The sequence below is a fragment of the Ranitomeya variabilis genome, chromosome 2, assembly GCF_051348905.1.
Source record: "Ranitomeya variabilis isolate aRanVar5 chromosome 2, aRanVar5.hap1, whole genome shotgun sequence".
Taxonomy (NCBI): domain Eukaryota; kingdom Metazoa; phylum Chordata; class Amphibia; order Anura; family Dendrobatidae; genus Ranitomeya; species Ranitomeya variabilis.
The window spans coordinates 534,381,317-534,395,337 of record NC_135233.1 but is presented as its reverse complement, the minus strand read 5'-3'; the positions used below and the strand labels follow the sequence as shown (position 1 = coordinate 534,395,337).

General features: G+C 43.6%; 1 protein-coding gene across 6 annotated transcripts in view; it reads right to left on the bottom strand.

The window, feature by feature from the left end:
- KIAA1549L (KIAA1549 like) overlaps positions 1-14,021 on the bottom strand; it is a 673,640-nt gene that overhangs the window by 439,561 nt on the left and 220,058 nt on the right. The gene's annotated exons all lie outside the window — the stretch shown is intronic.

Sequence of the window (14,021 nt, the reverse complement as noted above, 5' to 3'; positions counted from 1 at the left end):
CAGGTGTGTCTTTTTTTTCAAATAAAGGATGTTATTCTTGCTGTGTAATTGAGGGCGTCTTACTTCACCCCCACAAATATTACCCCGCATGTCACTGTACCAGGCAAAGTGGGAAGAGCGAGGCTGAGTGCCATAATTGGTGCGTCTTATTGATGTGTCATTTCTGAGGTGGCTGAGGGCTGATGTTCTTAGCCTGAGATGAAGGACAATTTCCCTGACTCCTACTCTGGCTATTAATATCAGTCAAGAGCTGTCTGTTTAGCCTTTGCTGGTTTGAAATTAATTGGGGGGGACCCTATGTCATATTTTTTTTTATGATAAACTGTGTACGAGGTGTGGTTTAAATCCACGCTGCCTTAATAATGAGGTTCCAAAGGATGATAAAAGTAGGCGGTGGTTTATTCAACGCTTTTTAAGGTCAGTACGACCCCTTCTTCAGGATATTCCACATACAACATATTTTTTTCAGGTACTTCCATAAAATAATCAGTGAAGGCTAATCAAACAGCTGTGAACTGATATTAATAACCTGGGAACCTTTAGGGATATTGCCCCCATTCCCAGGATATTAACATCAGACATTCAGCCCTCAGCCATCGGCTTTCCTTATGCTGCTTCTGAAAATTATGGGAGACCCCTAAGCGTTTTTTGGTTTTTTCATATTTTTTTTTTTTAAGTATGAACAAGAACGGCAAGGTCATATTATAGCAACTGTTTCTCTTGCTTTGCAAGTGCAGGCTGATTAACAACTGCGAGTCCGGCACTCAGCACACTGGCATTGAACTTTCCGGAACTGGACCAGGAGTTACCAGAGTTCACAGCCACCTTGCAGCTGCCAGGCCTGGAAACCTCATGGGAAACTCTTAAGGGACATTATAAGGTTACTGGTGTTTCCTGTTGCTGGAACACCTGGAGGCTGGGAACTAAGGTTACATTCGGTGTGTATTTTACAGTGCTTATTAATAAATAAAAAATGAATAAAAAAAACAGCTTGGGGTCCCCGTAATTTTCATAAGCAGCAGAGGGAAAGCTGAGGGCTGATGTTAGTATTCTGGGAAGGAGAAAATAGCGAAAAAAGGTTCCCAAGCTATTAATATTAGCTCACAGATGTTTGCTTAGACTTTACTGGTTATTTTACTGGGAGACCCCCCAAAAAAAAGACATTAAGAACCCCTATACTCAATAACTAGCAAAGGCTGTGGGCTGATATTAATAGCCTAGGACAGTGATGGGCAACCTTTTGAGCTTGGTGTGTCAAAATTCGCCAAAAAACCGAGCATAACTTGGGTGGTGTGTCACCTTGATAAAAAACCATAATTTTGCGACATGTATAGTTTAAATAACAAATATGTATAATTAGAATTAACTTACCTGCTTAGTGACTTCTTTGTTCATCTGTCAGTTGGTTTCTTTTGTTGGTCTTGCTATTATTTAACTTGTGTGGGGTGCCGTGAACTAAGATAAGTGAGGGGGAGGGGGAATTCTTCCAGTGATGGCGAACCTGTGGCACTCCAGCTGTTGCAAAACTACAATTCCCATCATGTCTTCACAGCCAAAGCCTTTGCTTTGAATGGCCAGCCATGATGGGAATTGTAGTTTTGCAACAGCTGGACTGCCACAGGTTCGCCATCACTGCCTCCCTCTCACTTATCTCAGTAATGGCCAATGACACCCCACAGTTCACTGGATGATGGTTGCTGTAGTAGTCACAGGGCCTCCAGACAGCAATCACAGGGCCTGCAGACAGCAATCACAGGGCCTGCAGACAGCAATCACAGGGCCTGCAGACAGCAATCACAGGGCCTGCAGACAGCAATCACAGGGCCTGCAGACAGCAATCACAGGGCCTCCAGACAGCAATCACAGGGCCTGCAGACAGCAATCACAGGGCCTGCAGACAGCAATCACAGGGCCTGCAGACAGCAATCACAGGGCCTGCAGACAGCAATCACAGGGCCTCCAGACAGCAATCACAGGGCCTGCAGACAGCAATCACAGGGCCTGCAGACAGCAATCACAGGGCCTGCAGACAGCAATCACAGGGCCTGCAGACAGCAATCACAGGGCCTCCAGACAGCAATCACAGGGCCTGCAGACAGCAATCACAGGGCCTGCAGACAGCAATCACAGGGCCTGCAGACAGCAATCACAGGGCCTGCAGACAGCAATCACAGGGCCTGCAGACAGCAATCACATTTTAAAATGCGCGCGTGTCCTGCCTCCCGTGACGTCCCGGCTTGTGATTGGTCACGTCGCCCATGTGACCGCGACGCAACCAATCACAACGCCGGAATGTAATTTTAAAATCCTGAAGGACCTAAAATTACGTCACGGCTTGCTGTGATTGGTCGCGTTGCGGTCACATGGGCGGCGCGCGACCAATCACAAGCCGGGACTTCAAGTAAGGAAGTTAAAGCGCGATTTTTAAGCAAACAACGCTGCCGGTTCCCTTGCTGAAGTCCAGGCTGCGTCGGAGAGGTGAGTATAGCAATATTTTTTATTTTAATTCTTTATTTTACACATTAATATGGTTCCCAGGGCCTGAAGGAGAGTTTCCTCTCCTTCAGACCCTGGGAAAGAAGCAATTTCTATGGGGCCGCGGCCGGCGGCCGGCGTGTCACTGAAAATGACTACGCGTGTCAGCACTGACACGCGTGTCATAGGTTCGCCATCACTGGCCTAGGAAAAGGCAATAGGCTCTCAGCCGTCCTAGAAATGGAGCATCAGTAAGAACTTTCTCATGCAGTGAATGGTGCCATAAGTGAAGTCACCGGGGTTCATCATGTTTGAACTCTTATGAACTTTCTCACGGCAGCTCAGCACTAGACACTGCATGAGTGATTACACTCCTGTTAGTGTAAACCACCTGACGGGGTGAGCAGTCACTGTTGTGCTGCTCTCCAAATCATCCAGATCGCCATGGGACAGTATGGATTATCTTCACATTGGACAGGTGAGGGATATGGTTGTTTATTATTTTGTTTTTTTTCCAAGGGACTTGGGCATCAGTGGATTATGCCTAAGGTGAGTATTATGGTTGTTTATTATTTTCTGTCTTTCACAGCTCACAAAGTTCCAGCTTCAAATAAAGAAGCATAGGAGTAAAATTTCTTCTTGTTTTATTTAATAATTAAAAATGTATGTATAAAGGCAACACAGTAAGGCACCTAGGCATACAGTGGCATGTAAAAGTTTGGGCACCCCTGGTCAAAATTACTGTTATTCTGAACAGTTAAGCAAGTTGAAGATGAAATCATCTCTAAAAGGCCTAAAGTTGAGGATGACATATTTCCTTTATAATTCAGGCAAAAAAAAAATATATATAATCATTTTTTTTTTATTTAAAAATCTGGAAAATGGGCTGATGCAAAAGTTTGGGCACTCTTGCATATTTGTGTTCTCAGATAACTTTGACAAAGGTTTCAGAGCTTAATTAGCCTGTTAGGTTTATGGCTTGTTCACTGTCAATCTTAGGAAAGGCCAGGTGGTGCAAATTTGCCCGGTTTATAAAAACCCAGCCTCCTCTAGCCTTGTGCCAAAAAACAACACTCATGGGTTTTTCTAAGCAGCTTCCTAGCACTTTGAAAATGAAAATGGTGGAGGTCCGCAAAGCAGGAGAAGGCTATAAGAAGATAACAAAGCGTTTTCAAGTTACTCTTTCCTCACATCCAAATGTAATTAATGGTTAATGGTGTAATTACTGGTGACTCCAGTCTATAAAGACAACTTTCTTTTAAAACATTTTTAAAAGCACATATAATACCTGATGAAGGCCGTTGTGGGCTGAAACGCGTTGTTTTGTTCTTATTAAAGTGTCCTAATAAATTTGGTACTGAGCAAATTATCTCAACCTCCAAACTATCCTTGTCTTCCGGAAGCGCCAAGAAAGGAATTTTTTTTTTCTAACCATTGTATTCACATGCAATCCTTGGATCAAGGCTGGCATAGTTCCTGCAATAGTGCTGCATACCGGAATATTATTAGGCGTGGATGCATCATACGGATCAATTGAATGTACATGCAAGACATCCAAAGGGTGAGTGCAACAATATATATTTCTTACTGTGAATATACACCTACACTAAGGGTACCGTCACATTAAGCGACGCTGCAGCGATAGCGACAGCAATGCCGATCGCTGCAGCGTCGCTGTGTGGTCGCTGGAGAGCTGTCACACAGACCGCTCTCCAGCGACCAGCGATGCCGAGGTCCCCGGGTAACCAGGGTAAACATCGGGTTGCTAAGCGCAGGGCCGCGCTTAGTAACCCGATGTTTACCCTGGTTACCAGCGTAAAAGTTAAAAAAACAAACAGTACATGCTCACCTGCGCGTCCCCCAGCCTCTGCATCCTGACGCTGACTGAGCTCCGGCCCTAACAGCACAGCGGTGACGTCACCGCTGTTGCTTTCACTTTCAGTTTAGGGCCGGCGCTTTAGTGTCAGGAAGCAGAGGCTGGGGGACGCGCAGGTGAGTATGTACTGTTTGTTTTTTTAACTTTTACGCTGGTAACCAGGGTAAACATCGGGTTACTAAGCGCGGCCCTGCGCTTAGTAACCCGATGTTTACCCTGGTTACCAGTGTAAAATATCGCTGGTATCGTCGCTTTTGCTGTCAAACACGGCGATACACGGCGACCTAGCGACCAAATAATGTGCAGACCTTCTAGCAGCGACCAGCAATTTCACAGCGGGATCCAGATCGCTGCTGCGTGTCAAATACAGCGATATCGCCATCCAGGTCGCTGCAACGTCACGGATTGCTGGCGATATCGCCTAGTGTGACGGTACCTTTAGACTCTGCGCCCCTTGTCTCCTCTTTTATATCTCCTTCCGATATCCTTGCCAAATGTAATTAAGAAATAGCAGTTAACAGGAACAGTGGAGATCGAGATAAGGTTTGGAAGACCAAGCAAAATTTTAGTTAGAGCTGCTTGAAGGATTGCTAGAGAGGCAAATCAGAACCCCCGCTTGACTGCAAAAGACATTTAGAAACATTTAGCAGACTCTGGAGTTGTGGTACATTGTTTTACAGTTGAGAGACACCTGCACAAATACAGCCTTTATGGAAGAGTCATCATAAGAAAACCTCTCCTGCATCCTGACGATTAAGTCCAGCAACAGAAGTATGTAAAAGAACATCTAAACAAGCCTGATGCATTCTGAAAACAATTCATGTGGACTGATAAGGTAAAAATAGAACTCTTTGGCCACAATAATCAAAGGCATGTGTGGAGAAAAAAAGGCATAGAATTTCAGGAAAAGAACATCTCGCCAACTGCTAACTCCTTCCCGACATTGGACGTATCCATACGTCCAGGTTGGTTGATATTTACTGACCTTGGACGTATGGCTACATCATATCCTTAATGCGGCACTCAGTCGCGGTGCTAGTATCAAGAATTGAGGGGTCCCCACACTTTTTTAAATTATTTAAATATAACCTAAAGCAGACAGCTGTGGGCTGGTATTCTGAGGCTGCCAATAGGCAATGGATATTGCCCCCCCCAGCCTGAAAATAGCAGCCCAGCGCCGTCCAGAAAAGGGGCATCTATTAGGCTGGGTTCGCAATGCGCTGCTGGTGTCCCTTAGACGGACTACGTTACACAGCGGCATAACACGGTGTAACGTAGTCTGTTTAACGCCGCCATTGACTCCAATGTCGGACACATCACTAGCGCCTGCCCACAATGGTCGTGCGCTAGGATGTGCCGTCATTGAGTGACAGACCCTGAGACGCGGGCTGCAGCGTTTCCAGGTCCGTCCCTGCTAGCGCAGATAGAGCTAGCAGATGCTCTATCTGCGCTAGCGTGCTGCCATACCGGCACTTACGTTTACAGCAGCCCGTTACCGTATGTGTTGAATGGGCTGCTGTAAACGTAATGTGAACCCAGCCTTAGAAGCGCCAATTCTGGTGCTTTGCCCGGCTATTCCCACTTGCCCTGTGGCAGTGGCAAGTGGGGTTCATATTTGTGGGGTTGATGTCACCTTTGTATTGTCCGGTAACATCAAGCCCACGGCTTAGTAATGTTGTAAATAAACACACAGCTAGAATTAAACAAAAATAAAAAAACAATCATATCTCTCACCTGTCCTTCGTTCTGTCTCACGCTGTAATCCATGTCTGAGGAGTAACAGTTTTCAACCTGGACAATGCCAAGATGCGACCATCCAGGCTGAGAACCACTGAGGAATGAGCTGCTGCAAGCTCAGCCTCAGTGACTAGTGATGACGTCATCGAGGCTACCGCCGGTCACTGAGGCTGCGTTCCTAGCCGGGCCCCTTAACTGCTAGGACCTCAGTGAGAAAGTCTCACGGTGCAGTGCTGAGTTCAGAGAGTTCACAGGGAGAAACGAGAAATTTAATTAAATAATTTTTTAAAAGATGGTGTGGGGACCCCTCTGTTCTTGATAACCAACCTTGCTAAAGCTGAGGGTTGCAGCCCACAGTTGTCAGTTTTGCCTGGCTGATTATCAAAAATACAGAGGAACTCACGCCGTGTTTTTAGAGAGCAGGTGTCAGCTGATGAATACTCCCATCAGTCACGCCTGCTCTCGCTGTTATTAGCGGCAGCAGGCGTAGGGAGTAGTAGTCCTTCTCTGCCAAGCCCTGCCATGCACCCAAACAGTAGTAGTTTTCCCCTACATGTGGGGTATCAGCTTACTTAGGAGTAATTGTACAACTATTTTTGAAGTCCATTGACTCCTGTTACCTTTGTGAAAATAAAAAAATGTGGGTCTAAAGTTAAAGTTTTTTACAAAAAAGTTAAATGTTCAGTTTTTCTATCCACATTCCATTAATTCTTGAATGTGGTTTAGGGGTGTAGTTTTTAGAATGGTGTCACTTTTGGGTATTTATTGTCATATAGGCCCCCCAAAGTCACTTCAAATGTGATGTCCTTACTAAAAAAAATGGTTTGGTAAATTTTGCTGGAAAAATTAGAAATTGCCAGTCAACTTTTAACCCTTCTAACTTCCTAACCAAAAAAAAATATGTTTCCAAAATTGTTCTGGTGTAAAGTAGACATGTTGGAAATGTTATTTATGAACTATTTTTTGTGACATAACTTTTATTTAAGGGCATAAAAATTAAAAGACTGAAAATTGAAAAATGTTCAAAATGTTTGCCAAATTTCGTTTTTTTTCATAAGTAAATGCAAGTCATATTGAATAAATTTTACCACTATTATGAAGTAAAATATGTCACGAAAAAACAATCTCAGAATCAGTGGGATCTGTTAAAGCGTTCCAGAGTTATTACCAAATAAAGTGACACTGGTCAGAACTGTAAAATTTAAGCATAAGGGTGGATCAATCATTTTGTGGGGTTGTGTTGCAGCCAATGGCACGGGGTACATTTCATGGGTAGAGGGAAGAATAGATGCAATTAAATTTCGACAAATTCTTGATGCAAACATAACACCATCTGTAAAAAAGCTGAAGTGGAAAAGAGGATGGCTTCTACAAATGGATAATGATCCTAAACAGACATCAAAATCCACAATAGACTACTTCAAGAGGCGCAAGCTGAAGGTTTTACAATTGCTCTAACATTCCTCTGGTCCGAACATCATTGAAAATCTGTGGCTTGACCTCAAAATAGCAGTGAATGCAAAACGATACACAAATCTCACAGAATTGGAAGAATTTTCCAAGGAAGAATGGATCAAAATCCCTTAAAGAAGAAGTGAAAGACTCTAGTAGAGCTCCAAAAAGCGTCTACAAGCTGCGATACTTTCAAAAGGGGGTTTACCGCGACAGAGAGGTGCCAGAAGACTGCAGCGTCTGATTTCTCCAACTCCTGCACTGATCAGAAGCACTTCGCCTTCATATTAAACGGTGCAGGTTTCTTTTAGCAGTGCAGGGATTCATCTGCTCAGTTGATAGCTTTTGTAAGCTTTCCTGAATTAAGGCTCTCAGCTGTTCGCTGTTAGACACTCTAATCTCCTATATATTCTGGGCCCTGGCAAGCATTCATGGCCACAGCTAGCCTCTTGCTGCATGGTTAGGAAATGGTGGTTTGTTGCTGCTGTTTGAGAAGGCATTTGGTGGATATATCTGAGACTGTTGCTAGTTACATAGTTACATAGTTATTAAGGTTGAAGGAAGACTTTAAGTCCATCTAGTTCAAACCATAGCCTAACCCAACATGCCCTAACATGTTGATCCAGAGGAAGGCAAAAAAAAACCCATGTGGCAAATAGTAAGCTCCACTTTGGGGAAAAAAAATCCTTCCCGACTCCACATACGGCAATCAGACTAGTTCCCTGGATCAACGCCCTATCAAGGAATCTAGTATGTATACCCTGTAACATTATACTTTTCCAGAAAGGTATCCAGTCCCCTCTTAAATTTAAGTAATGAATCACTCAATACAACATCATACGGCAGAGAGTTCCATAGTCTCACTGCTCTTACAGTAAAGAACCCGCGTCTGTTATTATGCTTAAACCTTCTTTCCTCCAGACGTAGAGGATGCCCCCTTGTCCCTGTCTCAGGACTATGATTAAAAAGACCATCAGAAAAGTCTCTGTTCTGTCCCCTCATATATTTATACATTAAAATAAGATCACCCCTTAGTCTTCGTTTTTCCAAACTAAATAGCCCCAAGTGTAATAACCTATCTTGGTATTGCAGACCCCCCAGTCCTCTAATAACCTTGGTCGCTCTTCTCTGCACCCGCTCCAGTTCAACTATGTCTTTCTTATACACCGGAGACCAGAACTGTACACAGTATTCTAAGTGTGGTCGAACTAGTGACTTGTATAGAGGTAAAATTATGTTCTCCTCATGTGCATCCTGTCGCGGCCCTTTTTCGTTTTTGCGTTTTCGTTTTTCACTCCCCTCTATCCCAGAGCCATAACTTTTTTATTTTTCTGTCAATATGGCCATGTGAGGGCTTATTTTTTGCGGGACTAGTTGTACTTTTGAACGACACCATTGGTTTTACCATGTCTTTTACTAGAAAACGGGAAAAAAATGCAATCCCACACTTGTTTTTTGTTTGGCTTTTTTGCTAGGTTCACTAAATGCTAAAACTGACCTGCCATTGTGATTCTCTAGGTCATTACGAGTTCATAGACACCTAGTATGTCTAGGTTATTTTTTATCCAAGTGGTGAAAAAAAATTCCAAACTTTGCTTAAATAAAAAAAAAAAAAAAAAAGTGCCATTTTCCGATACCCGAAACGTCTCCATTTTTCGTGATCTGGGGTCGAGTGAGGACTTATTTTTTGCGTGCCGAGCTGACGTTTTTAATAATATCACTTTTGTGCAGATACGTTCTTTTGATCGCCCGTTATTGCATTTTAATGCAATGTCGCGGCGACCAAAAAAACGTAATTCTGGCGTTTTGAATTTTTTTCTCGCTATGCTGTTTAGCGATCAGGTTAATGCTTTTTTTTATTGATAGATCGGGCGATTCTGAACGCGGCGATACCAAATACGTGTAGGTTTGATTTTTTTTTTTATTGTTTTATTTAGGATGGGGCGAAAGGGGGGTGATTTAAACTTTTATGTTTTTTAAAATTTTTTTCATATTTTTAAAAACTTTTTTTTTTACCTGTGCCATGCTTCAATAGCCTCCATGGGAGGCTAGAAGCTGGCACAACTCGATCGGCTCAGCTACATAGCAGCGATCAGCCATCAGATCGCTGCTATGTAGCTGAAATGCAGGTGTGTTGTGAGCGCCGACCACAGGGGGGCGCTCATAGCAGGCCGGCATCAGTAACCATAGAGGTCTCAAGGACCCCTATGGTTACTGTCCTGACACATCGCCGACCCTGGATAATGTGACAGGGGTCGGCGATGACGTCATTTCCGGCCGCCCGGCCGGAAGCTTTAGTTAAATGCCGCTGTCTGCGTTTGACAGCGGCATTTAACAGGTTAATAGCGGCGGGTGAATAGCGATTTCACCCGCCGCTATTGCGCGCACATGTCAGCTGTACAAAACAGCTGACATGTCACGACTTTGATGTGGGCTCAGCGCCGAAGCCCACATCAAAAGGGGATTCACGGCATGCGCAGTACATGCACGGCGCATGTCGTGAAAGGGTTAATGCATCCCATTATTTTATTTGCCTTTATAGCAGCTGCCTGACACTGGCCACTGAATATGAGTTTGTCATCCACCCATACACCCAGGTCTTTTTCATTGATGGTTTTGCCCAGAGTTTTAGAATTAAGCACATAGTTATTCATCTTATTACTTCTACCCAAGTACATGACCTTACATTTATCCCCATTAAAGCTCATTTGCCATTTATCAGCCCAAGCTTCTAGTTTACATAAATCATCCTGTAATATAAAATTGTCCTCCTCTGTATTGATTACCCTGCAGAGTTTAGTGTCATCTGCAAGGTCATTAATAAATATGTTAAAAAGAAGAGGGCTCAATACTGACCCCTGTGGTACCCCACTGCTAACCGCGACCAAGTCCGAGTGTGCTCCATTAAAAACCACCCTTTGTTTCCAATCCCTGAGCCAGCTCTTAACTCACTTATAAATATTTTCCCCTATCCCCATTATTTTCATTTTATGTATCAACCTTTTGTGGCACCGTATCAAAAGCTTTGGAAAAATCCATATACACTACGTCCACTGGGTTCCCTTGGTCCAGTCCGGAACTTACCTCTTCATAGAAGCTGATCAAATTAGTCTGACATGAACGGTCCCTAGTAAACCCGTGCTAATACTGGGTCATGAGGTTATTCCTCTTCAGATACTCCAGTATAGCATCCCTTAAAATTCCCTCCAGGATTTTACCCACAGTAGAGGTTAAGCTTACTGGCCTATAATTACCGAGTTCAGTTTTTGTCCCCTTTTTGAATATTAGCACCACATTTGCTATACGCCAGTCCTGTGGTACAGACCCTGTTATTATGGAGGCTAGGTTTTGGTTGTGTGCTAATTCCTTTCCTTCTCCTAATTTGGTTTTACCCCACCCTCCACTCCCCAGTGTTTACCTCTGTCGTTTCTATGAATATATTTGTATGACTGGTATTTTTCTTTATACCTGTTTGTATTATCTTGTTAGTCTGGTTGGCGTAATACAGTACACTGCTACTCCCCTATTTCCTGGATGGTGGAAGGGTATAGACTGAGGGCGGATTCCGAAACTATGGCAAAGTACGTGGCCCCGGCGTCTTCCCCATCAGAAGTAATCCAGGGAACAGGGCAAGCTAGCACACTCCTAGCGGTATGGACAGGGAAGAAGCCCCTGGTCCTGAAATACCTGACAACAGAGGTGTGACACTAACCATGCAGAGTGCCCAAACTTTTGCACTGACCCACTTCCTTTTTGTAATTTTTAAAAATGTGATAAATGAAAACAATTTTTTTTGCCTAAAATGCTAAGGAAATGTGTCATTTTTTACTTTAGGCCTTTTAGATAGTCATCTTCAACTTGCTTAATTGTACACAAAAACAGTAATTTTTACCAGGGGTACCCAAACCTTTACGTGCCACTGTAGGTGCAATTGGGGATTAGGGGTAAAGCAGAGAATTAAAAAAGTGAATGCGTTTCAAATGCTCTATACGTTCTTAGACCAAGTCTGGATGATACCTTTATACATACATTTTTAATTATTAACAAAGAAATTTTACTTCTTTGCATCTTTTCTTTTTTGCAGATCGCAATGATATAGTGCCTTGAAAAAGTATTCATAGCCCATTAACTTTTCATGCTAAATCCCCAAACATAAATGTATTTTATTTGAATTTTATGTAATAAAAAACACAGAGTGACAATTATTTGTGGTGTGAAGGAAATGATACGTTATTCTAATTATTTTAAAAATATAAATCTGAATATTGAGATGTGCATTTGTATTCAGCACCCTATAGACCGATACCCTTAAGTAAAATCCTGAGTGACTAAATACCTCCAGAAGTCACAAATTGAGTCCACCTGTGTGTAATTTATTACTATAATTACTACACAGTATTCGTAATACAGCCGTTCTGTGAAGCCTCAGAGGTTCATTCGAGAATATAAGGGATCAAACAGCATCATGAAAACCAAGGAACACACTAGACAGGTCAGGGATAAAGTTGTGGAGAAGAGTTAGGTTATAAAAAATATTTATCAAGCTCTGAATATGTCATGGAGCACTCTTCAATCCATTCTCCAAAAATCGCTGGTGAATGACACAACTGTAAACCTACATGGCTGTCCAACTAAGCTGACATCCCAAGCAAAGAGAGCACTTATTAGACAAAATAGGTGAAGAGATATGTAGACAGCACAACCTCCAGTAAATTAAAGTCCAAAATATTTATTGGATATATACTATTATTAATGGCATTGTATTGCTAAAATGTGCCAGTTTTAATTTGTTCTAGGAAGGATCCAATGATTTTAAGAAGTTTCCAATAAATATTTCAGATTTTAACTTTCTGGATGGCTGTGCTGTATACCTCCCTCTTCACATATGTGCTTTGCTGTGCTTCTCAAGTGGAACTGGGCACCCATCAGCTACAGGTTTCTCGGCTTTTGAACAACAAGCAAGTGTGGTGAGCTTTTAATCCCTGTTTATCTACTAAATAGAGTAGTCAAGAGGCACATAGTCAAGCTGGAGGAGCTGCAGAGATGCACAGTGGAGGTGGGAGAATCTGTCCAGATAAGGCCGGTTTCACACTTGCGTTTGGAGCAGCTGCAGAGGGCTATGGACTTCCTCCGTGAAGCCCCGCCCTCCGCCGCTAGCTCCACCTACTTCTGCATGCGGCCGGCATGCGGCCTGTGTACCTATATTTAACATTAGGTACGCAGGTCGTGCGGCTGTATGCAAAGGCTGCCGCATGCGTCGTTTTGACGCTGCAGATAAAAAAAAAAATGCTACAGGCTGCGTCCTACGCTGGTCGCCACAGCGTCAAAACGACGCATGTGGCAGCCTCCGCATACAGCCGCACGACCTGCATACCTAATGTTAAATATAGGTACACAGGCCGCATGCAGAAGTAGGCGGAGCTAGCGGCGGAGTGCGGGGCTTCACGGAGGAAGTCCGCAGCCCTCCGCAGCTGCTCCAAACGCAAGTGTGAAACCGGCCTAACAACTGTTAGTCGCATACTCCGCAATCTGGGGTTATGGAAGAGTCGCAAGAAGAAAGTCATTTTTGAAAGCAAGCCATAAGAAGTCCCATTTGCAGTTTGCAAAACGCTACAGGGGCTTAAAAAAGTATTCACCCCCTTTGCTTTTTACCTATTTTGGTTACATTGCAACCTGTTTATAAATATTATAATACAATTTGTGTGTTATGCATCAGCACTAAATAGTCTAAGTTGGTGAAGTGAAGTGAGAAAAATATAGGCATAAATTAAATTTCTGGGATCAAATAACTAAAAATTGGTATCTGCATATATATTCACCCTTTTTGCTATGTAGCCCCTAAAATTTTCTGCTACAAGTAATTACCTTCATAAGTCACATTGTTAGTTAAAGGAAGTCCACCTGTGTGCTATCTAAAGGCCCCGTCACGCATAGCGAGATCGCTAGCGAGATCGCTGCTGAGTCACAAGTTTTGTGACGCAACAGCGACCTCAGTAGCGATCTCGCTATGTGTGACACGTACCAGCGACCAGGCCCCTGCTGCGAGATCGCTGGTCGTGTCGGAATGGCCTGGACCTTTTTTTGGTCGTTGAGGTCCCGCTGACATCGCTGAATCGGTGTGTGTGACACCGATCCAGCGATGTCTTCACTGGTAACCAGGGTAAACATCGGGTTACTAAGCGCAGGGCCGCGCTTAGTAACCCGATGTTTACCCTGGTTACCAGCGTAAATGTAAAAAAAAAAAAACAGTACATACTCACCATCTGATGTCCGTCAGGTCCCTTGCCGTCTGCTTCCTGCTCTGACTGAGTGCCGCCGTACAGTGAGAGCAGATCACAGCGGTGACGTCACTGCTGCGCTCTGCTCTCACTGTACAGCGGCACTCAGTCAGAGCAGGAAGCAGACGGCAAGGGACCTGACGGACATCAGATGGTGAGTATGTACTGTTTGTTTTTTTTGGTAACCAGGGTAAACATCGGGT